A 16,954-nucleotide genomic window follows, 5' to 3' on the forward strand; every position below is an offset into this window, starting at 1 on the left:
TTTAAACCCTAATACTCTTTAACAAAAGGCCTTGCTATTACATTTTGCACTGAGCCTTACAAACTATATAACCAGTTTTGTGGAGGTATCTAGTGTGCCCTTAGCTTTGGGGAGATTATTTAATATGAACCAAGATGCTCCTCAGCTTTCCATTCTACTGGCTATCGCTTACAAGAGTCCACAAGCCCGAGAAGCAGAATATAAAGATAAGAATTGAAGTATGGTCATGAGTCAAACAGATCCAATGACACCTCTGTTCAAGTCCACCCCCATTAACTCTGTGTTAAGGATGATGCTGAAAGCAGAGAAAATGGTGGAGAGTCTGAAAAGCAATGAGCCTACCTATGGATCTGATTTTCCCCTCTCTTGGATGAAGAACAGAACAAGGTGAACCTGAAACTGTTTGCAGTTGGGTTTTGCCAATTGCTGAAAATGATCCTTCTTAATTTGGATACCCTCTTCTCCCACGCTCACATCATGCTTCAAACAAGTCTTTCATGCCATAAAGTAATTCAAAATTCTCATCATCCCTGAATCATCTTACCTACATAAGTAGTCATTTGGAATGAATAACATTATTTTGATCCTGAGGATAACACAGAATAAGCATGCAGTTATTTTGATAGGAATAAATTATGAATTTGCTCCTCCCTCCCCTTTCTATAACTTTATAAATAATCAAAAATATAGGGCCTTATAATAAAAATATCATATCTCCTAGGGCAAGGTAAGATTACCTCACATAAAATATTAATCATAATATCATAGGAGTATGAGGAAACATTTTTCTCCCCTGCCCCAACCTTGTTCTTATATGTAAGACACTAAAACATGGAGTGATTAAGTCAACAGAAATACATATTAGTTATGAAAAAAATAGTGACTTTTTTACCCCATGAGATAGGAAAGACTAAAACCTCTATAAAGGTGAACTAATAGGAAACTATAAATGAATTGTGTTGCCACATAGAGTCATCTGAAAGAATTTTATTAAAAATGCTTCCAAAGTATATTACATTTTATATTATACCAGGTGGAGCTGGGATGAGGAAGGGAGTTTATAGAGGAACTGTTGAACACAATTTTATTAGAATGGTTGTTCCCCTGATTATAATAAGGAGAGAAATAGGGCTTATTGGTTTGGTTATTTGAAACATGCATATGTATACTTTCTCACACAACTCCAGTTTTGAGAAGGGTAAAAGTTCCTTTCTTAAGCTGAGAGTCAGTTTGAAAATGTTTTATTGCTATTACAGGAAAACCTTATTTAAGTATCGTCTTTTATGAAATGCTCCTATTGTTAAGAAACATTCTTGGTTTCATTTTCTGCTATTATTAGATGGTAAATACTGGTTAAACATAAGGGGTTGTACATAACACAGAGTAAAACCAATGTACAGCCCTCAAGGAGATTAAAATCAGAGGTAGATAAAACATTTTAGAATGTCAAGGTAATTTGCCAAATACAACATGGGGAAAGAGAGAAGAAAAACAGCATATTCTTTTATGTTTTATTCTTTAAGGGGGACATCTAAAACATGTATCGATTTAACATGGCTCGGAAATTAAACTTATGATATCAATAACATATACCTAACCACAAGCTAGAATGAAGAAAGACTCTTGTCGTAGAATACAGGAGTCTTCCTTGTGCAAATCCCATTAGGACCAATAGGGAGCTATTCATGCATACAAATCCCTCCCGTCCTTCCCCCCTCTACCCCCAGACACAGACACCCTTGTTCTGAAAGATCCATGTATTTATCTATTTCACATAAATCAAGAATTTAATAAAAAAACTACCAACATGGCCATTTGAGACATGAATCATGAGTGCTGTATATATAAATCATATAGACCCTAAAAGCATTTATGATATAGCCTCTTTCATGCAAACTGCCCAAATGTTTCAGAGAGCTAAATCATAGAGAAAAAGGAAAATGTAGTAAATAAAATGGAAAACCAATGGTTAACCCAACCAATGAAAAAAATGTCTGGAAGACTCTCATCTCTGAATAGATTCCTCAGAAATTTTAGCTCGAACAGGATTTTCCAAGGGGCCATTACATTCAGTAAGGTAACTGAATATGTTTATAATCTATTATTTCTTTGAGAAATGCTTCTGGAAAAAAATTATAATGCCTAATAAGAAAAAAGACAGTGGATTCAGAAGGATATATCAGAAATAAAGAGACTCAGTGAAGAAGGGCAAAAATATTCACACTTCACATCACCAATGTGTTACACAGAAATCTCATTGTTCACACTCCCACTAACTCAAAATCTTCAGTTTTTAAAATGTGTCCTTTTCTCTGAGTAATTGCTTTTAATTTGTTCCCTTTGAAGCAAAGAAGACCAAATACACAATAAAAATACTTTTCAATTACTTACCATAAGTTTCAAATGCGTCTCTTTGTAACCTCTTAAATTGCTGGTGACCTACATATCTTGTTGGATTATTATGAAGAAGACCTTTTATGTCAGTAAAGACAGCGATAGTCCTTCCCATCTGTTTCCCATCAACAGTGCATATGCATGTTTACTTTTTGCATTTCATCTCTGAAGCATTTGGCTATTTCTCAGCTGATTTTGTTTCTATTTATTTTGTATTTCACTCACTAGACTGAGAGCTTCCTGAGCACAAGGACTTAATCTTTTATCAGTGTAGAACTATAGAACTTAATATCATTTCCAGCATCATACATGCTATAGGTGTGATAGAAAGGTAGGCAGATGAATGGATGGATGGATGGATGGATGGAAAGATAGATAGATATTGAATAGATAGAATAACAAATTGGATAGAATGAATCAATAGTTAGGCAGCAGATGCAATTGATAAAGGCCTATCTTTCTGGATGCATCTAGTTTAGCAGGCAGGAGATGAGGTTTTATTTATTTTTTCATTTTCTTATTTTTTCTATTTAAGTATAGTTGGTATCCAATGTTATATTAGTTATATTAGTTTCAGGTGTGCAATATAGTTATTTAACATTTTTATACCTTATAATGTGATCACCTCACTAATTCTAATACTCATCTGTCAACTTTATCACAATATTACTGACTATTCCCCTTCATCCTTTTTACTCACCCCCCAATACACCCCATCCCACTGCACCCCCAGCAAACATCCCTTTGGTCTCTGTTGAAGATAAGGTTTTAATGTGTACTGTGCACAGCCTTCCACAATCAGCTAGTTCAGGGGTTGGTTTAGCTACAGCCTTGGCTATGTCCAATGACTGATCAGTGGGGAGGTACAAAGGCCCAGCCATCATAACCAACTTGGACCAATGCAGAAGGGACATTTTAGCCTCAGAGCCATCCATAAGTTTTGCCAAAGCTGCTGATGGGGCTAATCACAGTTCAAGTTTTCCATGTACCCACTTCTACTCTGTAATAAACATCTTGCACACTAAACCAAAGGGCCCAAGCTGCAAAAAACAACAACAACAACAACAACAACAAACAAAAACCAGAAAAACTAAAAAGCAGAAACTCAGGTACAAAAGTGAATCAGATTACTTCTTTTGGCCATGAAATCAAGCACCCTCACCTTCTCACCCTCAAACCATCACCCAGTTGCAAGGACACAGGCATCAGAAGGGATATGACACAGCTGTAGATTTCAGGAAGGAGATGGTAGGTCTGGATTATAAGTAGACAAGGTACGCTATAAAACTCAAGGCTGCAAGGTCTGAGGTCAGAGTGTGTAGCCACTGGAGTAAATAATCAGCCTGCCTCATCCTGCCTGGTTTAGAGAACTTGCTGGAAGACCTTTGCTTAAACACAGTTGCCCACATCTGTCCTCATCAGAGAAACAGGGGCCTCATATGAGGGTCTTTTCAAATGCTGCACCTGCCCTAGTATGTCCTCAGGCCCTCCTTCCAGTTCCCGGGGCCTCAGTTTACCCACCTGTACATATTTCCTGCATCACTTCAAAGGGGTGCTAGGAGACTTAATTAATGTTTGTCAAGTACATCCTATATGAAAGGAATCATGTGCAGTAAGTTCAAAGTAGTTGTGGCCCTGCTGTTTCTTTCATGTGTGCTTAGAAGATTTTTCAGCCTTGATAAGAACTCAAAAAAAAAAGCCACTTGCTCAAGTGTTTGGATTTGGGTCTTCATATTGTGATGCTGTCAGTATTTTCCTTGGATACCATAGGAAAATGAATACAAGTCAGCCAAACAATTGCTTTCATGAATTACACTACCATTCTCTAGGTGGTCAAGGTTTTGAGAATACTCTAATGACCCCCTACTTTGTTACTGTTACTTTGTTACTGTTACTGTTATCACCAAGGTTTATCAATTAGTCCTACCAATTCATTTTCCCCTCTGTCCTCTCTCTTGATGGCAACTTCTTCAGGGCCTTATTATTTTTCCCATGGTCTTGAAGCCTCCAATTTGGCAAATTTTAGATCAGGCAACACCCCCCCCCCCCACACACACACAATAATGAGAGAGTATTTCTTCTTATACAGTCATAGCTCAGTACCTGTCAGCTACAGAATTCATCAAACCCTGCACTCATTGCATTTTGATGAGAAAAAAAAGTTTCAGCACTCAGCTCTTTTTGCTTGGGATTCATCACACTTGCTAAAATTTGTGAGTCGCAATGCCACCCTGCAAAAGAAAATGCTTCATCATTCAGTACTCATCGGTTTTGCCACCATCATGAGTTCCAGAACGAATTAATGGTGAGTACCAAGGTACCACTATATTTGTTTGTATGCATCTCATACTCAAGTCCATTATGGGATTACCATTGCTTCAGTGTAAAATCTAACATTTTAGAAGACATTCAAGGTATGTCATTATATGGCCTCTGTCTGCATCTCTGATGTCATCTCTCACCAGCAACCCCTCCAACACACACATGGGGCTCCTTTTAGCTCTCCAAGGTTTTAAGGATATCACCTCAATGGCTGTAGACACAATGTTTTAGCCCTCCTTCATCCCCTAAATCTCGATTTTTGTTTTCTTCATCAAGACATATCATCCCTCTGACCCAAAATACACCCCAACTTTCTTACCTATATCTACTTTTACCATATGTGGCTTGTAGAATAATTACATTCTTACCCAACTTGCTTACTAGTCTGTAAATTCCATAAGGAAAGGGAAAATATCTTTCATCTTTGGATCCCCAGTGTCCTAACAAACTAGAGATGCTTAATATAGGTATATTGAATAAATGACTAAACAGACAGAAAGAGAGAGTTCAGGTATTTCTAAAATCCCTGCATTTCGAAAGCATCCTCATTTCTACCAAAAACAAACAAATAAACCAAGCCAGGATGCTTGGATTGTTTGAGAATGGACAATTCCAAAACAGTTGAGATAGAACATGATGGGAAACATGATTATTTTAATATAAAGCTTTCTAAGATAAATTCCTGCAAAATATCAGTCACTGAATTTTGTTGGCAACATAAAAGGATGGGAGGCAGGGTAATAAGCTGGTTTGATCAAGGAGGAAATAACAACTGATTAATTAATATGCAACTAAATTCAGTGTGGGGCCAATCAGTGTGGAGCCCTCAATCAGAATAAAAATGAGAAGGAATCAAATCTAGATTATAGCTATGCTCTAGGCCTTGCATTACGAAAACTGGGTAACTCCTGGAATCATTTGGGAAGCAGTTAAAAAATACAGATCCCTGGATCCATCTGTGACCTGATGAATCAGAATTTCTGAAGGATATTCTTGGGATTTGTATTATAAAAAAGGGCTTGCAGTTCATTCTAAAGATGAGTCAGATTTAAGAGCCACTGATCTATGATTCATTCATTCATTTATTCATTCACAAATGTACTCAATCACTGATTCTTTATCTGCCTATTCATTTATTCAGTGAAGACTGATAATAAAAAGAAGGAAAGAAAGAATGTAGAATGAGAGAGGATAGCTCCCTCATCCTCTTTCCTGATATACTGTTTTGCCTAGGTCTGTTCAAGCTACTCTTGGTTTTTATTAGTTTTTTTTTAACTTTTCGCTAAATCAGAGATACTTCAAAACCACACAACCTCCTTTTCTTTTCCAGGATTACCATCCCTAAAAAGTGGTCTGAAAGTCAGTGCACCTTTCCCAAGTGTTGAAATTCTCCACAAGAAAATATTTTTAAAATCTATGAGCAATTATATTCTCCTCTACCTTTCCTTCCCTTCTTTCCCTTGCCCCGGGGTTGGCATTGAGGTTCTGCAGCCAGAGTGGTCTGAGGGAGAAGGATTATTACTCCTGGCATTGGAAGCCTTAAATTACGGGGAATAAATGAACACTTAGCAGGCTAGTCCTGGGATGGTGCCAAACCTAGCTTTAATCATTTAGATAGAAAATGAACTAGATGAGTCGTAAAATGCATGGGAGGTTCAATGTGAAGGAAGGGAAACTGGGGTGCAGAGGAAGAAGACTTTTCCAATAATTAGAGAACCTAATAGGACACTGTCTAGTTAACAAGACCTATACCAGGTATGGTTTCCATTTATGACTCTTTATGGAGGTTTCCTCCTTCCCACCAGGAAACTAGGACTCCCCCCATTAAGGTTTTCCAACACACATTTATCATATAGCTGAGCATCTAAACTCTTATTCTCTAGTTTTAAACCTGTCAAAGAGAGTGGAGGGTAGTACCAGAAGCAGGAATTATGAAATAATGGACTTGTATCGTAGGAGGCACCCTGTGGAACATCCAGCCCACCTCCCACTTTGCTGTTGAGTTTCTGGCCTCCTTTTAAATGAGAGATGTACAACATTAGACTGTTTTTAAATGGGCATCAAATAGCTCACATAACACTATATTTTTATTTTCATGAGAATAATTTGACCTAACCTTAGGCTTTTCTAAGAGAGAAAGTTTAATCCATAGAGCTCACTCAATTTCCACAAGAATAAGAGACCCACAGAGGTTCAACAACTGGCCCAAATTCACATGGCCATTTGGAAATGATCCTCATACAAAACCTAAATATCAAGACTCCTAATTTAGTGGAAAGTAGTGCCTGCTTATCTTGCGATAGGAGTGTTCATGTAAGGAAACAAAAGTAGCCGAAATTCGTTCCTAATTGGGTTTAGAGATTTCACTTGAACTTACACCTTTGGTGTTAAGAGTTAGCTTGACAACATATAGCTTCCAAGAATTAACTACCTAAGTCATTGAATGGGCCTATAAAACCCATGTAAAAGAGCTCTCAAGATGCTATGGGCATCAACATACAAAATAGCTCATAGAGAACAATGTTTTGCAAGGAAAGGAATCAGAACTATGCAGGTTCCATTTTCTAGGTATAATGCTACCTCCATGTCCCCTACCACACATAGTCCTAGTAGGAGGGATTATTGGGGGAGAAAAAGATAGAAAAAGATTTTCTGGGTACAGTGAGCTCAGGTTTACTTTAAGTCCCAAATGTTTTTTGGGGGAAAAAGTAGAGACATTAGATAATATCAAAACATGATCATGATAACTTTGCTTTAGATAAAAACACACATTTCTAAATTTAACCATGTGGTTCCCAAAAGTACCTCCTTGTTATCATCGGTCCTGGTTTACTGACCCCAGTGAAGTTAGCAATGAAATGACAAATATACACCGATTTTCTCAGCATTCAGTTGTTCAGTCACCACTTTTTAACTTATATGTGCACTTATGAGCCTTAGAAATGAATGAATCTAAGGAAGAGCTATATGTATTTAGTGTCTGTAATGTGACAACTCTGCAACAGAGATTTCCCAAGAAATAAGACTCACTTTTGTAACCATCCCTTGAAGTCATATGGCTCAGTGGTCACTCCACAGGCATCAGAGTTATTCTGTCCTGATTTGCTCCAAGATTCTCCACTCATGGCTGTCTGACCTAATTTAACCCCCCTTTGCCTCAGTTCCCTGACCTGTAAAGTGCAGAAATTAATAAGACCTACTTCCCTGGGTATAATGAGGATTAAATGTGTTAGTACAAGTGAAAATGCTCAGGATAATTGTCTGGAACAAAGTAAAGACTTCATACTTAATAAGTTAAGATATTTATAGTCCTTTTATAGTTAAGGAAATTGAAGATCAGATAACTTGCTCAAGACTTTAGTAAGTGTCGAATCCCTTTGTAGGGCTGGGGATTGTTGGTGGGGGGTCTCTCTTTTTTAATCACAAATTAATTTACATTTAAATCTATATCTATGATCATATCATAGAAAATGAAAATACATAATGAATTATGCTACTGTAACCTTAGCTAAAATTTGCAGTTTCCTTTCTCTCTTCCCCCATACATTGTTTCACAGAGCTATAAACTAAATATGCAACCAATCTTGTGTTTGATATTTTATGAAGCATTATATCATGTCATTTTCTGCATTATATCTGTAACTGTCATTTTTCAAGGCTGTAAATTTTTCTCTCTGGTGACTATACCATGATGGGCATAATCATTCTGAAATTTGGTATACTAATGCCTCCACCCCCAGCCCCAGCACTCCCTATTTAAGGACCAGGTCAGAGAAAAGGAGAGTGAAATTTGGCTTGAATGACACTTGAACTATTTGTCAGAAGCACAATTGAACCCCTGATTTCCTGACTTTTCTAGTTCTCTCAGCTCCACTCTTAAAATGTGTATTAGGATATCCCCTGCCAACCTCACAAGATCCACATAAATGCTACATAAGATAATGCAAGCATGAAAACTTGAAAGGTGTTGTTGGTATCTGTGTGTGTGTGTTTCCTATGCTGGTGTTCCCATGATGCAAATAGGATTGAAACAGGTGTTAATGCTGATGTGCTATGCAGCAGACAATGTAGATGTGGCACTGCCCATTCAGAATCCAGAATATTTCTGCATCAGGTTACTTGGGTTGTTTTATTGTAGAAAACAAACTGGAGCTCTGTGAAATCATGTGGACCATTACAAAGAAATAGCAATAGCTGTTCTTGGTGAATGCCAGTTCAAATGTCTGTGAGTGTCTTGGGCCTACAGATGAACAACTTTTGAGTGGAGTCTTGAAGCAGCTCTCCAAAGCCCTCAGGGAGGGATGAGGAAAGACGCACAACTCAGAGCAGCTGTATGTTGCTAACATCTGCATCTCTGTCAACCACCTAGTTCCATGCTTACTCCATGTGCCCCATTTTTCCACAAAAGCTACTCTTCCCATTGTCACTACAGCCATGTTGTGCCCTCATGGGCTGACCCTGGCTATGGGGACAAAGAAGAGCTTTTGCCCCGTCATGAAGGAGCACACTGACTATACACTCAGCTGGGTCTGGCACGAGCACCTACTTCCAGTCTAGACAGCAGCCTAAGAGAGGGGCTAATGCTAGGTTTCACCAGACTGTGCTTCACATTTGTCATGGCTCTGCCCACGGTGACTCCTTTGATCTTGATCCTAGCAAACCACAGCCATTGACAAAGGTAGAGTGGATTCCTGCTTCTGAAAAGCTTAGATGGAAATTCCCTTGACTCTCAATTCCCTCCCTATCCTCTTTCTGCTCCTTCAGATTTACCTCCAACTTTTAACTCTAAATCCAGATGTAAATCCAGCATTAGAGAGGCTATCAAGGCAGCATGAGTCATTTGCCACCCTGTTGTGGATATCTGGGGTCATAGCTGACCCATTTGGGGAAGCACATGTTCATCTTTACTTAGCCAGGCATCCTAATCATAGATTCCAGCCTCAGCATTCTTCAGTTAATTTACTGAGAACTGGCTGGGCGGTGATCTGATCCTCAGAGAGGGGCAATCATTTCTAAAGGGCAGATTGTTAGAAAAGTTTGCAATTAAAAACAACAACAAATATATGCAGGCTCTTTGTGGTTATAGTGAAGGAATGTGCCCGGTATGCAGGCCACTGTCATCTGAAGGTTCTCCTCTAAAAACAAGACTGATTCCCTAGGCTTCTTGCAACACTGGATTCTTCATGTTTCCTATGTGAAGAAAAGAAACTAACTTGAAATGAGTTTGCTTGGTTCATAGGCTTTAGGTTAGGGCTGCTGGCCACAACGTAAGTGTGGCCAAATTTATGAAAATCATAGCATTTTGAAGGTGATGTTTAATCCTCTCATTTTACAAATGAGAGTACTAAAATCCAGCAAAAGCAAAAGCTTGCTGAAGGCCCGCATGAGTTAGCAACAGAGCTGATCTTGAACTGTTTTTTTGATTCCCAAACCAGTGCCTATGTCCCAAGCCAAAGGATCAATCCAGTGGGAAGTCTTTCCTGAGGCAGAGCACACCAGACCTGCTGATAAGCCTTTTCATCCTGGATCTGTGAAATGTCCATTACAATTCATGCCCAGAGCTTTATGGTCCATTTTTTAATGCCCTCTCCCGGGGGTTAGCCTGAACCCAACACACCTAGAAATGAAGTTTTTTGAATTCTTTCATTTCTACATAGTATTTATTAACATTTTACAGAGGGCCAGTCTTTTTAGATGCAGATTTTAAGTTTCTCAAGACTGAGATAACAGATAAATGTACACACTCAAACCCCTTCCCTTACAACACCTCACAAACACAGTCAACACCACATGCCTCCTGCCCTTCCCCAAAGACTAGGCATGCTATCTTTAATAGCCTCATGTAAAAATAAAATAAAGACATTATCATTTTTCTTTTTGTACATTTTTTTCCCTGGAGAGGAGAGGAGAGGAGAGGAGAGGGAGGGAGAAGGAGAGAGAGAGAAAAAGAAAAGGAAGAGAGAGAGAGGAAGAGGGAAAGAGAGAGAGAAACTCATAACTTGTTTAGGGATCAAAATGCTAAATCATTTTCTGGAGAAGAAAGTTGGGGGACGCTGGCAGCAGATGGCTTCCCATGGAAGGAGAAGGTGGTGGGATGAACTGCCATCTCACAGCAGGTGCCCTGGGGGCTGAGCACAGGAAAGTATGCAATGCAACACTGGACAGGTGCCTGGCTCTTGCTTCCACTGGCCAGGGCAATTGTCAGCTCTGCTCTGCTTGGCTCTCTTGGACAACAGGTTGGGAGCCAGCTGCTTTCTGAACTTGGCTCTGAAATCGACAGCTCTCTCTGCTCTATTCAGCTGAGGGAATCCCAGTAGGGAGCAAGTTGAGGTACTTGAGGTACTGGCAAAAGTCTTCATGCCTCAGACTAAGTGAGGAAGCAATCATGCAGCTGAAGCTGGGAAGGTCCTTTGGGTAAAAAAGAAAGAAAACAAGATAATCTTGTCACTTAATAATGTTTAAAAATGATCTCTATGCCTAACAAAGAGAAGCATCTTCATACTAGTAGTGCTATGGGCAGGGATCCCTTCTATCTTACTCCCAGTATGCAGTTTCTAAATCAACATTGGAATGTTTGTCCATCAGACCCCAGTGTCAGATTGCACTGCCCCCTGCAAGACCACCAATTTTGACTTGATCAGTATCCATGGCTCTCTATCATGCCATTATGCTTACTAGTTGTTCCTGTTTTCCCAAATATTCTTCCTTCTCACTGTTTATACTTTTGAATTACTGGTTACTGTTGCTGTTCCCCCAATTCCTCCACTGTCATCAGATTCTTCTGGAAGCTAATATAACTGCAGGGCAGGGGGCACAGCAGTGGATCCTGTTTCTTTCCCCTCACACACTGAACACCTTTGGTCAAGAAACCATGACCTAAAGTGGAATGTCAGTTGCTATAGAAGGACTGGTCCCCCACTCTTGGAGAGCTCAGCTTAGAGATTTCTAGTGCCAACATTACTTCCCAATCAGAAGGGGCTAGTCAAAGGGCATGTATGAGTGACTCACGGACATGAACAATGGTGTGGGGATTGACTGTGGAAGTGGAGGTGGGCTGGGCAGAGGAGGGCAAAGGGGGAAAAATTGGGATAACTGCAATAGAATAAACAATTAAAAGAAAAAGAATGGCCACGTTGCAGATTCCATTTGTATTTTATATAGGATACGTACTTCCAAACTTCATCCACTCAAGGCCCTGGAATTTTATCTTTTAAGAGTCACAGTAAACAAACTCATAAAAATGACACTAGTTTTCTTGATTTTCTTGCAAGCTCAGCAACCAGAATGCTTCTTTTTAGTCTCAGAAAACTTACTTTAAAGAAAACTCACTCTCAAGAATAAACTGGGATTGTCCTGGTTGAGTGGGATACTCCATACTTTTTGCCTTAAGTCCCACCAAGCAGAGTTTAAGAAACTAATTTGTCCTAGCATCTCCCTCTTTCAAGCACTTCTTCCTTTCATGCCTCTCTCTTTAGGTTGTTTTGTTTATTTCACAAAATGTCACACAATTTTACTTCCTCTCTAAGCTTTTTTTTAAAAATAATTATCTTCCTGTTACCAAATGTAATACAAACACCTCATCAGTTTCCTTATTTTTTCATTCTAAGTGTTCTCATGTACTAGCCTTGCCTGGGTGCCATTCTTTTTCTTCTCTATTTGATAGTCTTCTCAATCAGCTGGGCCTTGCTTCTAAATCACCCCCTTTCAGAACTCTCATCCCACAGAAATGTTCAACTTAGTATTTTGTGGTTGAAATGATCCATAGAGAGTCAGAGAAGTGAAATGACTTGCCCAAGGTCATACCACTAATTAGTGGCAGAGTAAAGGCAGGACTCAAGCCTCTGGAAATCTGCTGGGCTCACTCCTTCTTCCCTTGTACTCCTTCACCAGCTTGCTAGATTTCACTCTGGTCTAGTCACGTGGCTTCTCTGGATACCCTGACTTCCTCTATAAAATAAGTGGGTTGCCTTAGTAATGTCTAATGTTGCCTTCCAGGTCCATCTTTCTGTAAGAGGTGGAAGTGGTTAAAATCATTGACCCTGGCCAAACCATTCAGGTTTTATGCCATTAGAGGTAAACCTCTTTTGACAATTCTCAAGTATCCAGGTAACTTTCTGTTAAACTGTTTCCCCCTGCACATACTTCTGTCTCCAGCCCTGGACAAAACCCAGGCATGCAGAAGTGGCAAACTGCTTAGAGGAAGGCCTTCCAAAGATTTTGGAAGTTTCAAGAAAGACTTTTGTGGTATTTTTGGCCCAGCCAGAATCAGGAAGTACCAGATCGCTCACGAGGAAACTCATTCTTGCACAATTTCCAACAAAACCCCGCACTCCACCCCCAAGTCTCCTTCCACCACAGATTTCCTCCCCTTCCTCAAACATGGGCTTCTGCAGAGTCAAAGCTTTTAATAGTTCAGATAAGGTTCAAATGAGCTGCTGAACTCTTGAGGGCTGGACGTGAACCTAGTGTTTTGTTCTTTGCTCATCCCTGGTAATAAGTATACCAGGCTGTCACTGTCAAGGTGGTTTGGGTCACATAGAGAAAATCGACATAATTGAAAGCATTAAGCAACAAACAATTACATATAATGGTACAGAATAAGTACTTACGAGACCTTACATGATTTTGACCATGTCTGTCTGTGGTAATAACAGGAGGGATGCAATTGTATCACAGTTTTTTGAGAAATAAATGATGTATTTTTTTTATTTGTTAAAAAAAGATACATTCAAAGACAGGGACAAGGAGAACAAGCTTAACACTTAGGAAGCCAATGGACTTCAAATTAACCCTCAAAGGAAAAGCGCACCCCAGTCATTTTTTCTAGGTGGGGGAAAGAACAGCTTTAATAAATTTCAAAGGGATGATGCATCTTAGGTCATTCTTTAAAATGCTTCCTTTAGAAGACAGACTTCATTATCCTTTAGTTGTTTCCAATCATCAGAACTTTAGAGTTGATTTTGAAATACTTATTTTTCTCATGAACTTGGAGAAATAGGGGAAGCAATTAGATCTTGTGATTTTTAAGGCTGCACTGAGGATAAGGTAAGAAAATATCATAAATTTTATTTCATGCTTTCTTGCCAATTGACAGAAATGTGCAGTCCATATGAATTCATATAACGAGGGTGGAATGTTGGAAAAACCAATAAAGATTTTGTGGTCTGACCTATAATAAATGTAGTTTGATTTAGAGTCTGTTTTTCACAACATGGCAAAATGAATCATAAAATAATGGGCCCTGAAACTCCTGCATTTTTTAACAATAGCCTGGGGACAGTTTACGGTGTAATGAATTGTAATTAACCCACCTTCAAAATCTTTTATGAGTATTTTGCCAATTAGCTCCGCATGCTTGCTAATGACTCATGGCTAGTGCATGTCTTTACAGAACCAGGTTTTACAGCACACATCGCCCTGTTAACTCAGCACAAGTGTGCAGCGTGGTAAGGATGACACAGGTAGATTGGAACACCCTCAATAGCAACCCCACTTTGCCAAACCAATGGACTCGACCATCATTCCTCCAAGCCCAAGATAACCATAATGGCTTGTGGTATCAGAGGTCTTTGGTTTCTGATGGATCGCAAGGAATGCTTCAGTCTCTGTAGAAACATCTGTTGTTACTTAGCACTAACATATATAATGTTACTAATTGTGGAGCCATCTTTGTTTTCTTTACTTAGCACTCTGGTTAGCATTATTTTATCTTCGTGGTTCATGGCTTTCTGCCATTGATAACATAAGTCTACTCTAGAGAAAATAAAACAACTACCAAGCTGTCTCCTTACACTGCTTTGCTTTGAAATCAGAGGGACAGTGTGCAGTCAAACTGGCTTCCTAGGATCTTAGCTCCAACCTTGCTATGTCAAGAGTAGCCCTTTCCTTGCAAAAAATGGTGTTTCTACTGGTCTATGAGCTGGCCAAAGGGACTTCAGCAAGAAACAGGGGTCTGGCTTTAAACTCCATGCACTGAGAAAGTTACTTGTAGGCAAGGTGAAAATTTCTCAACTCTATATTCTTCAGAGGCCAGGCCAACAAATTTTAAAGCCATCTTAAGAAAGCTAACCAAAGGTGACAATGGAGGTACTACATAATTTCCTCAACTGTATATAAAGAATGTTAAGGATCTATAATGTCACATGTCTTTTTTCTGCCAGCAAGGCCATATACCAGAATGAGGACATGGAGGTTAATAATGTACAATAACATTGTACTTGGGGGAATCGAAACTACATAGGAATGACTTCATCATGATGCTGACAGAGGTGAACAGTAGCTTTTAAGCTCACACTTTTGAGGCAATGATTGTTCTAGAATAGCAGAGAATTCTTGGTCATTGGAAAAGGATCCTCAGAAGAACAAAGACCAAGGAAGAGTCTGCCTGAAGGATCTCTCTGAGGGAGCATTGTCTTAGTATGAACCTGAGTGGAGACCCCCCTGCCCAAACAGAAGCAGAGGATAGAGTCAGAGGGGAAGAAATCTCATTGCAATACTTGGGTCCTCTGGAATCCCCAGGTGTGAGCTTAGCAAGAAATTTCTCTCACTGAGAGATTTAAGAGCTATTTTTTCCACTTCCCACTCACCTTCTAGTCCAGCTCCCTCACCCAAATTTAAAGAACCAAATAATGGGAACATGACTTCTCTCTTGCCAATACTAACTACATAAAAGTGACCGTAGTTCCAGGCAGTATAACATTTAATGAGCCCTCATCATACACAGAAAAGTGAAATGGGGGCTTAGGTAACTCCTTCCTTGGCCTTGATTCTCATACATTAATGAGGACAACCCCCAGGCTTCAGAGAATCAAGGCATCAGGTTCTCTGATTGACTGAAGGCCAATGGTCAGTGGCCTGAGGAGGAGGATGTCTGTATGGCTGCAAGATCTCTATCTTTAGCCTGGTCTATGGCTACTCTAGTGTCCCTTGACCTTTCTCATTCACCAAACAAGATTGGACATCTTAACAAGACAAGTCATTGTCCACCCAAAACTTATGAGTGATGAGCTGATTCAAATGTGGTTGTGGTTCTTAGTATTTTAATTAAAAAATACATATATGGTTATTAGCTAATGCTAGACTATGTGGAAATTGGGAGGCAGAGAAAACCAACTAAAGAAGAAAGAAGATAGAGCTGGAGAGAGATATCTGATATAATGAAAGAGACATTGACTCCTAATGGCTGTTCAGCTCTCTATTTCAGTTTCCAATAAACCCAGCTGGGCTTTCTGCCTCTGTGTAAGTGCACATTCCATTTCTTGGAAGTAAAGAGGCCATTACTGGAACACCAATGTGTAAAGAAAAGGCTCTGGAGTCAGACAGGCTGGGTCTGAATCTCATCTCTGTCATGTAGTAGCTCTGTAGACTTGGACAATCTATGACCTGGTTTTCTTCCCCACAATATGGGGTATCTACTGTTCCTTAGTCACATGGCTATAAGGACTACTCCAGGTAAAGCACAGTGTTTACAGCAAGTAAATGCTAGATAGAGGTTTGTTCATTGTTAATACATTGATAACAGACTGCCTCTCCTCTCTCAAAACCATGCTTATTTTTATGCCACTACAACTCATTAAACTGAGAAAGCAACCTCACCAATGGTCCATAATCTGTGTTTCCCACACACACAGCCCCATTAGCACCCCAGAGAACCAGATGAGTGACAGATAATTATGTAAAGATATTCCTTAAACTTTTAAATCTATATGGATCCAACTGATCCATATCACAGATTTTTAAGAGATTTGCACACTTCGTTATTTCAAATTAAGATTTTCAAAAACTAAGTTTGAGAATTCATTTTGTGCTTTGGGAATAAAATGAAAGTAACTGCTAGGACATTGTACAAGGACTACACACTAGACTTTGTCTAATTAATATCATTTCTGCAGGTATAAGAAATTAAGTTGAACTTGATTTTTTTTAGTTTTGTCAGAAAAACAAATCTGCAAGAAATATTATTTCTATGATCACTTACTTCATTCCTTGATGCATCAACTTTCCAGGTTCAGAGTGTCAACACTGTCCTTGTAACCAGATAGCATGTCAGTTTAATTTCAGTGCGAACTATCTGTCTTACTAGGTAATCATTTCAGTTTAACTCTCATGTGGATTTTATAGATACAAATTGACTTTTTAAAAAACCCACATTGATAGAACCTTAAGTTTAAAATAATCATTAATTAATGCCCAGCTATCATTTAGAGTTGGTGCCAAAATTAAGAGTTACCCAGTTTCT

Source organism: Phyllostomus discolor, chromosome 9 (assembly GCF_004126475.2).
Source record: "Phyllostomus discolor isolate MPI-MPIP mPhyDis1 chromosome 9, mPhyDis1.pri.v3, whole genome shotgun sequence".
In the NCBI taxonomy this organism is placed as follows: Eukaryota; Metazoa; Chordata; class Mammalia; order Chiroptera; family Phyllostomidae; genus Phyllostomus; species Phyllostomus discolor.